General features: G+C 37.0%; 1 pseudogene; it reads right to left on the reverse strand.

Moving 5' to 3' along the window:
• Positions 1-13402: 13402 nt before the first annotated feature.
• Positions 13403-14311, reverse strand: LOC118649634 (annotated as a pseudogene).
• Between the last annotated feature and the right edge of the window lie 344 nt (positions 14312-14655).

Genomic DNA, 14655 nt, shown 5'->3' on the forward strand with positions numbered 1-14655 from the left:
CTCAACTTGAACTGCATGCCAAATACTGTAGCTGTGAGCAATTCTCCTGTTTAATAGCAAGTCCTATGTCCTGCCTTTGCCTTTCACTGAAAATCACAACTGTGGGGATCCGGTCATAACTTGGACGCTTATTATTTCCCCAATCTTTTGGCCTAGCAGAAGGCCATGTTCATTCTCTAAGAATGTCTTGTATTACTCCTAGTGGTAAACTTAAGGCAAGTGAAAAAGTAGCTTAAGCAGCATTCAAGCTGTGGGCCGTGCTATCTGGACTCAGTGCTCAGCTGTCAAAGCAGTGTGACCATTACTTAGCTACTCTGTGCCTCGGTTTCCTTACTTGGAAAATGGGGATAATAATTATAGCTATCTCCTAGGAGTAGTGTGAGGATTGAATGAGTCAATGAACATTGAATGTTTGAACACATAGTGCTTAATACATGTCATGTACTGATATCGCATTTTTTAAAAATATATTTTTATTGATTTCAGAGAGGAAAAGATAGAAACATCAATGATGAGAGAGAATCATTGATTGGCTGCTTCCTGAACACCCATCACTGGGCATTGAGTCCACAACCCGGGTATGTGCCCTGACCGGGAATCGAACAGTGACCTCTTGGTTCAACCACTGAGCCACGCTGGCTGGTATTGCATTTTGAATTAATTAGCCGAATATGGCTGGAAAAATATAGGGAAGGTGATTTATTACATTTTAGTTAGTACACTGAACCCTCAAAATAACCTGAAAGACCAGGGTGGTTATCCTCATTTGTGATGAAGACATTGAGGTATAGAGAATAACCAATTTTCTCACATTAATATGGCTAGGAAGTGGTAGAGAAGGAAGGTAAACTCAGATCTGTGTGATTTCGTATACCAAATAATTACAGCAATAGCTGATATTTATTCAATGCTGACGTGGTGCCAGGCACAGGGCTCTTTTGTGCTTCAGAATAACCATGTAAATAAGTACTATTATGATACTCTTTTTACAGTTCAGGAAACTGAGGCTTAGTGAGTTCAAGTAATTTGAAAATTATGTCAAACTAATACTAATTCAAAATACAAATTTTTTTTCAGATAAGAGTAGTACCTCAAAATTAAGAGATTAAAATGGAGCAAACTCAGCAGCATTTTTGGCAAATAACTTCTACTTACTGGAACAAAAACATAATGGTTTTAAAAAACTCTCTGAAGGAGGATTAAATGTAAGACTACTTTAATATCTCTTTAATAATAGGTCACCTACAATTTAATACATTTCTAAATGAAGTCTGGAAGAACTGAGTCCTTCCTCTGTTAGATTACTCCATACAATGTATTTCATCAAGTCTAAGACACATTTTTTTCAAATTTTAATGTCTGAAATTAAGATTCTTATTAAGCCCTAGCCAGTTTGGCTCAGTGGATAGAGTGTCGGCCTGTGGACTGAAAGGTCCCAGGTTTGATTCTGGCACATGCCCAGGTTGCGGGCTTGATCCCCAGTAGGGGACGTGCAGGAGGCAGCCCATCAACGATCTCTCTCATCATTGATGTTTCTATCTCTCTCTTCCTCCCTGTTCTTCTCTGAAATCAATAAAATATATTTTTTAAAAAATATTCTTATTAAAATTCTAATTGGGAAAGTTTTCTCTTCTTTAGTGACAGGATAATGTGCTTCTTACCGTCCATGACTTCTTAAGACTCAGTGAAGCCTGGTATTTTATATATTCTCTATTTTGTGATCTCATTATTATAGCCTTCAAGATAGGTTTTTATTTAATAGCAAGCAAGCTCCTTACTTGGGCTTAAGTAAGGAATGAGAACTCTTACAAAAACACCTTTTTATTCATAATGCTCTGTATTTCATGTAGTTACAATAAATCACAAGCTGATACTTCATGGAAGGAAATATGTGAAGGGATTTCCCTGGACAGATTTAGGCTGATTCTATACAAGAGAAAGGGTAACCACATGAGAAAGTTGGCATGCTGGTTGAACATTTTATTTTCAAAGATTTCCCTGGCTTCATGAAGTCATAGTTCAAACATTTCCAAGCTCTTAATTTTGAATGATACTAATTACTCTCAGAATTCCCCTACTATCTTCTTTGCTTTAAATTCTTTTCCTGACACTGATAGCTTTCCAATTCCCATCCCTTGGTTTTTCTCCACGCCTTGCAGGTGACAGTTTTAAGCACTTCTCCTATCTCATTTGTGTTAAGTGAATTTTGCATTACACTAGGCTCCCCAGAGGAACATTCTTTCATTATAAAGTTCTGTCAGTGTTTTTCTTTGTTATTGTTTATGTATAATCAGGACGAAATGCATTCCTATTCCACTCTTTGCCCCTCTTCTGCAACATATCCAATTACATACAGTGCAGTTGAATGGTATATAGAGTCCTACTTCAGCTCATTGAAAAATAGATTTTCAAACACATAGAATGTACAACATAAGCAGTGAACCTAATATAATGAACTTTAGTCATTAATAATAATAATATCAATATTAGTTCATCAATTGTGACAAATGTACCCCACTAATACAAAATGTAAATAAGAGGACAAATTTTGTGTGTGTGGAGGGGGCAGTCTCTGTATTTTCTGATCAATTTTTTTGTGAATTCAAAACTGCTCTTAAAAAAATAATCCTGTTAATTTTTAAAAATCAGTTTTCCCAAATTAAGAAAGTAAGATTGCCTATGGTTTTCTGGCTTGAAAGTCAATCCCCTTAGTTACCTTCCAGAAGCAGGCTCAGACCTGGTCACTCTGGAGAACACTTTTATTTTTCCAGGAAATGACCTTGAAAAACTGAAAGAAGGAAACAAAGCTGGTGACTCAACGTACATGCTTCCCTTCCTCATTGAGCGGACGCTGACGGAGCACTTTATGGTTTTAGATTGCTTTGCAATAGCTTAATAGCTGAGCCTCACAATACTTCAGGGGGGTAGGTGGTCAGCAAATACCTTGGGTAGCAGTTTCATTTGAACAACATGATACCCAAAATAGCTAATGACGTAACCCAAGGTAGCAGTGAGTCAGGGAGTGGGGAGGAAAGGACATGGGAACATCTTCTGAATGCCTCACTCTGTCTTTGCCAGCTCAGCAGGCTGTTGGGAGTGTAATTATTTAAGGTCTGTTTGTAATCGTGTAGCTATTTGGAAGGTAAGAATGGTTGAGTCTGAGATGACAGGCCTCTGCACCCTTGTGCCTTTTGTAAGGGAAAGTTGCACAAGCTGTTCCCATGAGCCTAATACCAGAAGAGAGGAGGTGACCAGAAATGTCCATGAAAATATCATATTTTTCCATGTATAAGATGCCCCCCCACTTTTCCAAACCCAAATTAAGAAATCAATATTTTAAACATTTTGCCGGTTTTCCTCTTAAGGCCTTCTCTTTTTTTGCCATCTTAAGGAGCTGTTCTTCCTGTTTTCTCCACTGTCTGATCATACACTCAGTGGGAGGAGGTCCAAATGATCTCTCTGCAGCTCTATTTCCATGCTCTTTTGCATAGCTGATTACATTCAGTTTGAATTTTGCAGAGCAAGACAATCGCTTACTGGTATTTATCTTTTTTATTTTTTGACATCTTTATGGTCTCAGAACACTCCAGGCCATGTTGCATCTGCCCATACTCCACCTCCCCCTCCAATGATAGCATCAGCTGACATCAGTAACAATAAGGCTCGTGATTGGAGAAAACCTGCTTGACAAGGTATGGGCAGCTACACACCCGCTGGGCTCCCTCCTCGGCTGACTTCCATGCATAAGACGCCCCTCGATTTTCAGTCTAACAATTTTAGAAAAAAATAGCATCTTATACACAGAAAAATATGGTAGGTCCCTAGAGGTGAAAAACAAAGTGGAAATTGATGGGAAAACTTTCACACATTTTAAAAATGAGAGTCTTATTATCACTCTCCTCATGGTCAAAGCAAGAACAGGCAGCTGTTCCAAACATTGGCCTCCGTGATTGCTCAGTGTTTCACTCCTGCAGAAGGAAACTGATGGGGTTTTCAGGGATTCTCCTTCATACCCATAACATTTCAATTCCAGGTGTGTGTGCATTTTAGAATCTAGATTTCTAGAGGCTTTCAGAGTGAAGGGTGTTATATAAAAAGGATGTGCTAGAGGCACTCAGTGCTCTTCTACACTTGAAATCACCTACTTCTGAGAGAAGTCAGATATTAGGGAGAAAGAAGTATAGATGCGTAATTTTTGCCTGTATCACATTTGGAGGATGCCTGTTTGAATTTTTCCTAGAGCTGGTGAAACAAACTAAGAGACATTGGTCCTTAGATTAACTGTATATTGGTCTGTTGTCATAAATAAGTGTGAGTGAATTAACTAGCAAACAAATGTTGAACTTGGAGAAAAATCTACACTGAATGCTGCCAAAGGAAGTGTTTATGACTTAATAAGGCCATTAATAAAATTTATTTTTCTGGGAACTGAACAGAAAAATTTGCATGAGATTATTTTATATGAAATGATAATTGCTTTACACTCTGTCAAAGAACAATTATTTATTGAGCATGTATTATGTACATGGATGCACCTATGTGTTATAGTGTATACAAATATAATTTCTGCATAAAAATTATCAAGGTATCTATAAACTAGTAAAGTAAAATTTTTCTACATATAAAAATTATATAACCAAAGAATACCTTTATTATAGCTTTACATTGGGATTAATTAATGATGATAATTCATTTATAAGATGTATAGAACATAAAAACTTTTCAATTTTCTTCTTCTTAATTGAATGCCTTATCACAATATTGTAGCTATGTAAACTCTAAAAAAAGGAGTAATCAGCAACTAAAATCTGAAAAACCTGTAATTACCAAGATAGTCCTATGTTATTTAGTGATTAGTTTAAAAAAAATAAAACATTTGAGGGATCACTTGACACAGTTATAAATTTTGTATTTCATCTATTCAATGAAATCTAGATTATTTCAGCTTTTGTTGAAAAATTATTTTTGCTAAAAATGAAAAATCTCTACATCTTGAAGTTGGATGTTGCACGTTTTTTCTTACATGAAGGGAAGAAATGATTTTATAGGTGTTTCATAATTAACATAGCAACACTTTGGAAATTAAAGAGAAAAAAAGGAAAACAATGCCGGTGTTACTTCTCTGAGCCACATGATAGTTAAGATCAATGGTACATTAATTTTCTTTTTTTAAAAAAAATATATTTTATTGATTTTTTACCGAGAGGATGGGAAAGGGATAGAGAGTTAGAAACATCGATGAGAGAGAAACATTGATCAGCTGCCTCCTGCACACCTCCCACTGGGGATGTGCCCACAACCAAGGTACTTGCCCTTGGCCGGAATTGAACCTGGGACCCTTCAGTCCGCAGGCCGACGCTCTATCCACGGAGCCAAACCGGTCAGGGTGGTACATTAATTTTCAGTTGAAAGATAAACTAAGTGTTAGGTCAATAAACTCTATTACCACCATTTTCTAATCAAAGGGTCATTTTAATTAATTAAGAATAAACTTTATTGTAATTATTTGAAATAAGAACTTTCTAATCACAGTTTTTAAATAAGAACAGAGAAAAAAATTACTGAGCATAAGTGACTAAAAAGAGTAAACACACACAAAACAGTAATATTTTTCTCATAATAGAGACTTTTATTCCTTTAATTTATGTACTTCATTGTTAGAGTCCTTTTAAAAGAATCTCCTTTAAAGTCTCAGCGTTTTGAAAGCTACAGCAAACCAGATGCCTGAAAGCATTTCAGCCTTGTTTACTTTGGACTGTACATGATGTGTGATATCTTTTTTCCTTTTCTAATCTGAAACACAAAAAGTGCTAGAGACCCTTTTGTTATCAGTATGCATCAGAATATGAGGAAATGTTAGACATAAAACAGTTTTGGAAAAAGAATAAACAATTTCTGCCAGTCCCAACAAGCCAAGGAATTCAGAATTATAATATTTGTGATGTTATTAGTAAATTGGGAAGAACATGGGCGGCAGCGGGGTGGGGGGTGGACCCATAATCAAATGTTTGCAATACATGGAAAAGAACAAGGAGGATATTTAAAGAAATGTCATATTTTCATTGCATGTCAATATTCCAAACAAAGCTGGAAGCTTTGTGCCCAAGCCAATTGGCATTCTATCCTATCTGAATTTCTGGGGCACTTCTCAAGCTAAGAGAAATTTGATTAAGCATTAGGTTTGTTCCTTACAGTAAAAAATTCTCTCATCTGCTGTAAGTTGTCTGTGTTCATCCAATTTTCTAAGGAGAGAAATGATCGACTAAAGGTCCACTTTGTTCAATAAAGTATTAAACCCACTCTCACTATCATGGACATGGAAAAAAACAACAACACAAAACCTGACCTTTCCATGTTACTGTTTATACCCTGCGGCTTGAATTTGATTTTTCTTCATTGCTTTGAGGATGTCAAAGTATAAACTTCAAAGGTATAAAATGATTGATACATGGTATTCACAATAGGCTGTTTCAAGCAATGAATGTATGCAGTAATCCATTTTAAACATGTCTAGATAATTAAAACATCATTATTAAAGAAAACACTTAAAAATAGGGCCTCACAAAAGCTATGTGCTTCTTCTTGAATGTATTTCTTGTAAAAATTATTATTCCCTAAATATATTCAATTCCTTTATGTTTATTCCATTTTTTGCTTCAAGTCCTACCTCAATTTTTTTATTTAAATATTTTTAAAAATGTTTTGGCCTTATGTAGAAATAGCTTTTCTGTTTCAATGTTACTTTCTTACTAGTCTAATTTTATCTTAAGCATGCTTTAAAATTTAGTATGTTTATTTTGTATCTATACATTTCTTATTGACAATACCTTTTTAAAGCTCTTTCCCAAATTTCATAAGAAATAATTTATGACATATGGGAGAGATATCTCAGATTGACATTCTCTCAGAAAGGATAGAGCTTTTCATATTTCAGGAAAAAAACCTGAATTTAAACTTGGTGAAAAACGGTACTGATTTTAGGTGTTAAGGAATGGAAAAGTAATCATTTCAGTCCATTCTTTACACGAGACCATGTCAGATCTACCTGAGAAGGGCAAAGGAAGGGAAAGAGGACAGAAAACACATTCAAACGTGCATCTGAGTGTCCATGTTTTTGATTTAGTAGGCAATCCCCTCATCTAAGAATTCTCTTGAAAACATAAAACCAAAACTTATAAACCAGAGAATTAGGGAAGACGTACCACATACAGGTTTCAATAATTATGTTGAAAAACGTATCCAAAGGATCTCCACTTCTTTACAGTGAAGCGGCACTCCCTTAATGAGGAGGGATCGGGGCAGAAGCTGCTGAAGGGTAGCTGGCTGTCTGGCCCCTGATTCACAAAAATCTACCGCAGCCCTGTCTGCATCCAAACCCAAGCTCATCATCTCGCCTCGTCATGAGCTTTTACACACGCTGTGCTCTTTTAACGCTTAAATGTTTTTTAAAAACAACCAAGAAAATAAAATGCCAAGTTCATGCAACTTAAATATAAACACAACCAAATATAAACATAACGTTTATAAATTTATTTTGTTATCAAAGGTGTATTCCTTTTCTGTTGGTGTTCATTAAAAAGATCAGAAAGGTGAAGCCGACAATGAGGTTGTTTTGTTACAGCCAGTGGGTCCTCAGAGGAAGAAGGTATACCAGGGCTCACCTCCTCACCTCCTCACCTGCTCTTAACTCCTTTTCCTTTCAGAGGTGCTCTAGGGAAACAATTAGAGGCAGGATAGAGTGCTGGTGTGACAGTGTGGCCAGTGTTAGGACTGTTCTGAATGATACACTGTCACTACGGTCAGGCTATTCCCAGAAGGTAATTAACCCGAACAATCCAGATTGTGTCAGGAGACAGCAATTAGAGGTCGCTTTTGTCGCTCTGACCACACACCCAGCTGTGGAACCAGTTCATCCTTTACTGCACCAGCCATGCAGTCCTCTCTAATATTTCCTTGTTGTCTGATATGCATAGCAGAATTCCTCTGCTCTAGGATTTCTGTCCTTCCGTTATTTACAGACACTTGCAGTTTTTCTAATCATTTCAATTACAGATACTTCTCAGTCTTCCTGTCAGAGTCAAATTTATTTTTCTTCCCATTCTTCCTTTCTCCTTCCCATCCCTTTTTTCTTCCCCATCCTCTCCTCTCCTTCCTCGTTGTTTTTTTTTAATGATTGTACGGGTCTTCTAAACAAACAGAAGATAGTGTAAAAGCTTTCAGAAATCCTTTTGTTTGACTTAAAACACTTTCTTCATAGTGAATTAACTCTTTGGGTTAACTAGATTTATTTCTGGAATCAACAGGCTCTTTTATACAATTTGAAGCTAGTAGGTTTATAATCTATGAGGATTTTTTCTAAGTGACTAAAATAAAATCCAGTGAATTTGTATTTGATGGTGCTCACTTTTTATGTATTTCTCAGTGCTTTCACTGGATAATAGTGTCTGTCATATATTTTTTAAAGGACAATGTACATATCTGTTAAATTGAACATGCCTAAGACATACAGTTATAAGGATGTGAAACTAGGATTCAAATCCAGATTAGTAATAAGACTCCCAAGTCCCTGTTTTTCCTGCTAAAACACAAAGTTTTTAAGTCCTACATCAGAATGAACTAAAGAAACTAATTAAGAATCAGGCCAAATAAAATGCAAACCAAGTTTGATTTATTTGATCCTACTTAAAAAAAAATAGGTCAGTCCTACTGGCCTGAAAGTTTGTTTTGTTTTAGTTTACAACACTTTCTTAAAAACAAAACAAAAAACAAAAACTAACCCTAACTGTAGTGTGCTATAATAATGTAAAACCCCACCCAAAAAACTGTGCATGCAGAAAAGACTAAATAGAAATGAAAGAAATGCATCAACTTTAAATAAGAGTTACCTTTAAGTAAGGGCCTAGGCATCTTTTATTTATTTTTCACTTTCTACTTTTCTGTATTTTCCAACATTTCCATGGTAAGTCTGAATTATTTTTTCAAAGAAATAAATCTTCAGAAAACTTTATTGGTAGAGTAAAATTAGTGGGGGGAAATTTTTCAGCTGTTATCAGCTTACATTTTTTGCCATGAAATATTAAAAAACAACAACGACATAATGTCAGGCGATTGTGTATTATGTTTGTAAAAAAATATTTTAATCAGGGTTTAGCGAGCTAAGAAACCCCCTGCCTTGACAAGCATGCTTCCTGTTCAATAGAAGAAAAAAAAGTCTTAACTGAGTTAAGCTTTAGAGTTTAATTACTATTTGAATGAAGAATTAATACTTTAAAACCCGGTTGGGCATTAACTCATCAAGGCCTCTGACACAACTGTTTTAATAAAGCTTCTGAAGTTGATGCCACACAGTAAACAAGAGCAAAAAGAACCAACGCAGGGAATTCCCGTACTTTATGAAAGCTATAGCTTGTCTTAAGAAGTTGAGCGAATGGGAAATCTGTTCAGCTCATTTATTTTCAGACTCTAAGATTTCTGCACAGGCCTTCGCTTAAGTATCAGCCTCACCTTCCAAGTTTATTCCCAACTGAGAGGGAAATAGCCATTATAGGAAATTGTTTTATGACTTTGGTGCTTTCAGTTTAAATCATTTTAATTGAAATATATTTAAGCTGAGAACTGCAGTATTTGATTCTCTAACAAGTCGTCTTCCATAAAGATTGTTCAGTTTTTTCAAAAGAAATCTTGCAGTCATATGAAACATATGGTACACTGGGGACAATTTTATTCTATATATAAAGAATACTTTGAGCTTGGCCGGCATGGCTCAGTGGTTGAGCGTTGACCTATGAACCAGGAGGTTATGGCACATGCCCTGGTTGCGGGCTTAATCTCAGTGTGGGGTGTGCAGGAGGCAGCCGATCAATGATTCTCTCTCATCATTGATGTTTCTATCTCTCTCTCTCTCTCCCTTTTCCTTCCTCTCTGAAATCAATAAAAATGTATATATTAAAAAAAGAATATTTTGAGAAGTGTTACTTTATTCATTTATTCACCAAACATTTATTCAGATGCTGAGGATAAAAAGACAAATTATCCTCGCTTTCAAAATGCCATGAAAAAGGCTAGAAGATAGGGATTGTTTTGTAGTATTTCATTGAGAATCCAATTCTTAATTTCTTAAAGTCATCCCAGGGTAGCATTGGGTATGTGTGTGTATGTATGTACATATGTATGTATGCATGTATGTGTATATATATTTTTTGTGTGAGTGTGTGTATATGTGTATATAGAAAATACATAAGAACTCTAGCTTTGGAGCCATTAAACCTGATCTCAAGTTACAGAAGTACTATGTAACTGTTCAAATACTAATATACAACACAAATACTTCCTCCAATTATTAAATTGACAATATTTAAGAAGTTCTGGAAAAAAATAGAGTTCACTTTCTTTTCTAACATGGGGTAACTTCCAGGTAAAAGATTTATGGAAGAGTAGAAAATAAAAGTAAAATAGTAAAAATGATTTTTACACTTATTTTTTAAATATTATTTTACTTTTTAAATAAATAATAGGGTCAAGGTTGAAAAAGAATATACAGTAAGTATAAAATTATCTAATTTACTTTCCCCCCAAATACAGTGAGTACAACTGTTAGCAGTTTCTTATAAGAAATATTCTTCCAGAGTTATTTTATGCTTGTAAATGTATAAATATATAAAACAAATAATAGGATATTATGCCTTCTATTAGGTACTTTGCTTTTTTCCCTCAATACATGTTTAAAAATCTTTTGAAACCTTTCCAAGATATAGATGACATACTGCTTCATGTTACCCCACAGGTTGTGACCCTCACTGACCCTCATTGAGCCTTTCACGTTGATTCTAAGGTGATTGGGTCTCTCTGATGTAGGATCGCTCTCCACAGAGAATAATAAAAGAAGGCCACCCTTGCATCCCATTCACCACACAGCTTTATGAATGCACTAGAGGCCTGGTGCATGAAATTCATGCACTCGAGGGGGGGGGGGTGTCCCTCAGCCCAGCCTGCACCCTCTCCAATCTGGGACTCCTCGGGGATGTCCCTGGGATTGGGCCTAAACCAGCAGTTGGACATCCATCTCACAATATGGACAGCTGGCTCCCAACTGCTCACCTGCCTGCCTGATTGCCCCTAACCACTTTTGCCTGCCAGCCTGATCACCCCCTAACCACTCCCCTGCCAGTCTGATTGCCCCCAACTGCCCTCCCCTGCCAGCCCGGTCGCCCCCAACTGCCCTCCCCTGCTGGCCTGATTGCCCACAACTGCCCTCCCCTGCCGGCCATCTTGTGGTTGTGGACACTGCCATCTTTGAGGGCGTGGCAGTCAATTAGCATATTCCCTCCTTATTGGCTGTGGGCACTGCCATCTTTGCAATGGTGTGAGGGTCAGTTAGCATATTTCCTCTTTATTAGATAGGATAACAAAATGCAAGCATTTGTTTGAATTTTGTGAAACTTACAGAGATAGTTGAGGTCATTTGAATATCTCTTCTTGACTCATTATTACCTTGCCTTCTCACCATAGTCACAGACTTAACTTTTATAAGTCCCAGGCAGAATTTACATCTTCACTCAATACTTGTGTATTCAACAATGTAGTTAATACTATGTAAAGTGATAGTGTCTACTGCTTTTTAAAGATTGCCTAAAGTGCCTACTATTATACATTCAATCTGCAACTTTTTCCCCCCAATGAATCTATGCTTTTAACAGTTCATCTCAATACATGTATCTCAAGTATATTCTTTTAAAATGCTACATAGTATTCCATTATATGACTATATCACAATTTATTAATCTACTTTCCTATTGACTGATATTTCTCTTTTTAAAATTTTTTATCAGACACTATGCTACAATAAATATTTTTGCAACCATTTCCTTCCACACATGTAACATTTTCTCAGTTATATACCTAAGAGTGGAATTGCTAAATTGAAGAGCATGTACATCAACTTTACCAGATACTTCAAAATTACTCTCCAGAGTAGTAGTACCAACTCATATGTTTAATAGCAGTATATGAGAATTACTGTTGCTTCGAAGTCATGACAATTTTTGGAACTGTAATAATTTAAATTTTACTGATAAGAGATGATAGCTGTCATTTTAAAAGTTTTCCTAATTACTAGTGGATAGCATCTTTGCATTTGTTTACTAATTGCTTAGGTTACTTTTTCTTTAAATTATCTATTAATGGACTTCATTAATTCTTCTATCCAGTTTAGGAAAAAAATAAACTTCTTGGTCATTTTATGAATTATGAATATCTTTTCGCAAGTTATGGTTTATTTTTCACATTGTTTTTGTGTCCTTGCTGAACATAGAATTTCTTTAAAGAATTTATTGTGGTGTCATCAAATCTACCAATTCTTTTCTCTATTTTTTTGTGTCTTGTCTAAGAAATTTTTTCATGTCTAAATATTATGAAGATATTCCATACTTTTAAAAAAACAAACAAACAAAAAAAAAGCTGCTTTTAACATTTAGCTCTTTAATCCATCTGGAATTTATTTTTGTATATGGTGTGAGAATGGGATCCAATTTTAGTTTATTTTTTCCATATGGTTAACCAATTGTTCCAGTACCATTTATTGAATAATTCTGCCTCTCCTCATTGATTTGCAGTGCCACCTTGGTCATATTTCAAGTTTCCACATATGCAAGTATCTGTTTCTGGGCTCTCTATTATGTTCCCTTGGTTTATTTGACTCTTCCTATGCCAATACCACACTGTCTCATTTTCGATGGCTCTATAAATTCTTGATCTACTTGGTCAGGCAAACTTCCCCCTCCCCCAACTTATTCTTCTTCAAATTTATCTTGGCTGTTCTTGATTCTTTGTGCTTCCATATTAACTTTAAGATTTCCTTTTCAAGTTTCATAAAGTCTCTTGTGAATTTTGATTAGAATTTCATTAAGTTTATAGCATATTTTGGAGGGAAATTGACATCTTTATATCTCTCGAATGTGGTAGTATATGTCTACATTCAAATATTATTTGTTCTTCAAACATATTTTATTTTCCTATTGGAGGTTTTAACCATCATGCTCTGGGTTTATTATTAAGCATTTTTTTAAAGGAAAGAAAAAAAAAGACCATATTTCTTTTTTTTTTTCCCGTATAAAAAAGGATCCCAACCAATATCAAGGTAAGGAAGGGGAGAACAAGGGACATACTCCTTGGTGTAAGGAAGCAGGAGGGCAGGAGAAGGATAATCCCCAAAGGAGGGGAGAAAGGGGAATGTCATTAAGGCAGCCAGCAAGATATTCTCTGTAAAAAGTTGGAGGAAGTGTCTCCACAGCCTCAGATAAAAAGACCCAGAGCGTTTCTCCGTGGGGGGCTCTGCACTCCAGTGTTCAAAGGAAGGTAAGTGACAGCTTCTCTTCTCTTGGTTCTGTTGCAGCTACTCCATTGCTCACTCTGGGTTACCTTCTTCCTTTTGTAGATAAGAGTGCTGCAGGGCTCGGAAGGCCGAGATTCGCTTGTGTGGGTTAAAAGTCAGCATCTCCATTAGCAGCTGTGCTCCAGACTTCTTCATCTCCGGTATCACAGACTGCACTGGGCAGGGCCCTCTGTTTGGGGGAAGGCTCCTCGGGGTAGAGACACATCTCGGGGCCAAACTTCCTCTAGAGGCAGCCCAATCAGGTCAAAGATTTTGCCCAATTGGTCAGCCTCAGAGTTTCCACACAAGAGAGGCTTTCGAGGAAACATCTCTACAAAGATACAGCCAACACTCCACAAGTCCTCAGGTGTTGCGTATGTGGACTGCAGAACTTCCAGAGCATGGTACCAGAGTGCAGCAACCACAGGTGTAAGTGCATCTGGTAGCTGTAGATTCTGGAAAAGCCAAAGTCAGCCAGCTTGACTGTCCCACCACTTGTCACCAGAGTATTCTCTGGCTTCAGGTCTTGGTGAACAATGCAATTGGCATGAAGAAAACCCAGGCCTCTTAGAAACTGACGCATCAGATCCTTGATGGCCTCCACTGGCAAGCCTGGTGGGGGTGCCTTGTCCAGATACGTCCATAGGTCTTGGTCCACATGCTCAAACACCAGGGTCACTTTGGCCTCCCAGTCAGTTCGGGCGGTGGCACAGACATCCATCAACCGGACAACATTGGGATGTTCAAAAGCCTCCAGCTGCCTCAGTAAGGCCACCTCACGAACTGTGCTGATGGGAAGGCCCTCTCCAGCACCTCCTCCACTGGGTCTCTCACGCTCTTAAGGGCCACAAAGTAGCCACTGTGTGGATCACGGGCCTTGTACACCGTCCCATAGGCACCAACACCAGTCTCAGCCACTGGCTCATATCAAGGGGTAGCCATTCTCAAATCAGAGAAGACCTTCTCCCCACGCCAGGAGCTGTGGGGGTGGACCATTATCCAGGCCCAGGAGCCGGTTTCTGCGGCGCCATACACTCGAGCTCTGTCCAGAGCAGCTGGACCCTATGGGCCCAACCATTAGACCAAGTATTTTGTACATTTTGTTTTCCTAGCTGATGATTGTTGTTTTGTTGAAATGATGATAATTTTTGTATGCTAATTTGAGTCTGGTAAACCTCTGGAAGTTTCTTACTAGTTCTAGTATCTTGAAAAGCCCTTGGATTTTCTTTGTTTAAAATCACATTGTTTACAAATAAGGACAGTTGTATTGTTTCTTTTTCAAAGTT

This window comes from Myotis myotis, unplaced genomic scaffold (genome assembly GCF_014108235.1).
Source record: "Myotis myotis isolate mMyoMyo1 unplaced genomic scaffold, mMyoMyo1.p scaffold_m19_p_3, whole genome shotgun sequence".
NCBI classification, from domain to species: domain Eukaryota; kingdom Metazoa; phylum Chordata; class Mammalia; order Chiroptera; family Vespertilionidae; genus Myotis; species Myotis myotis.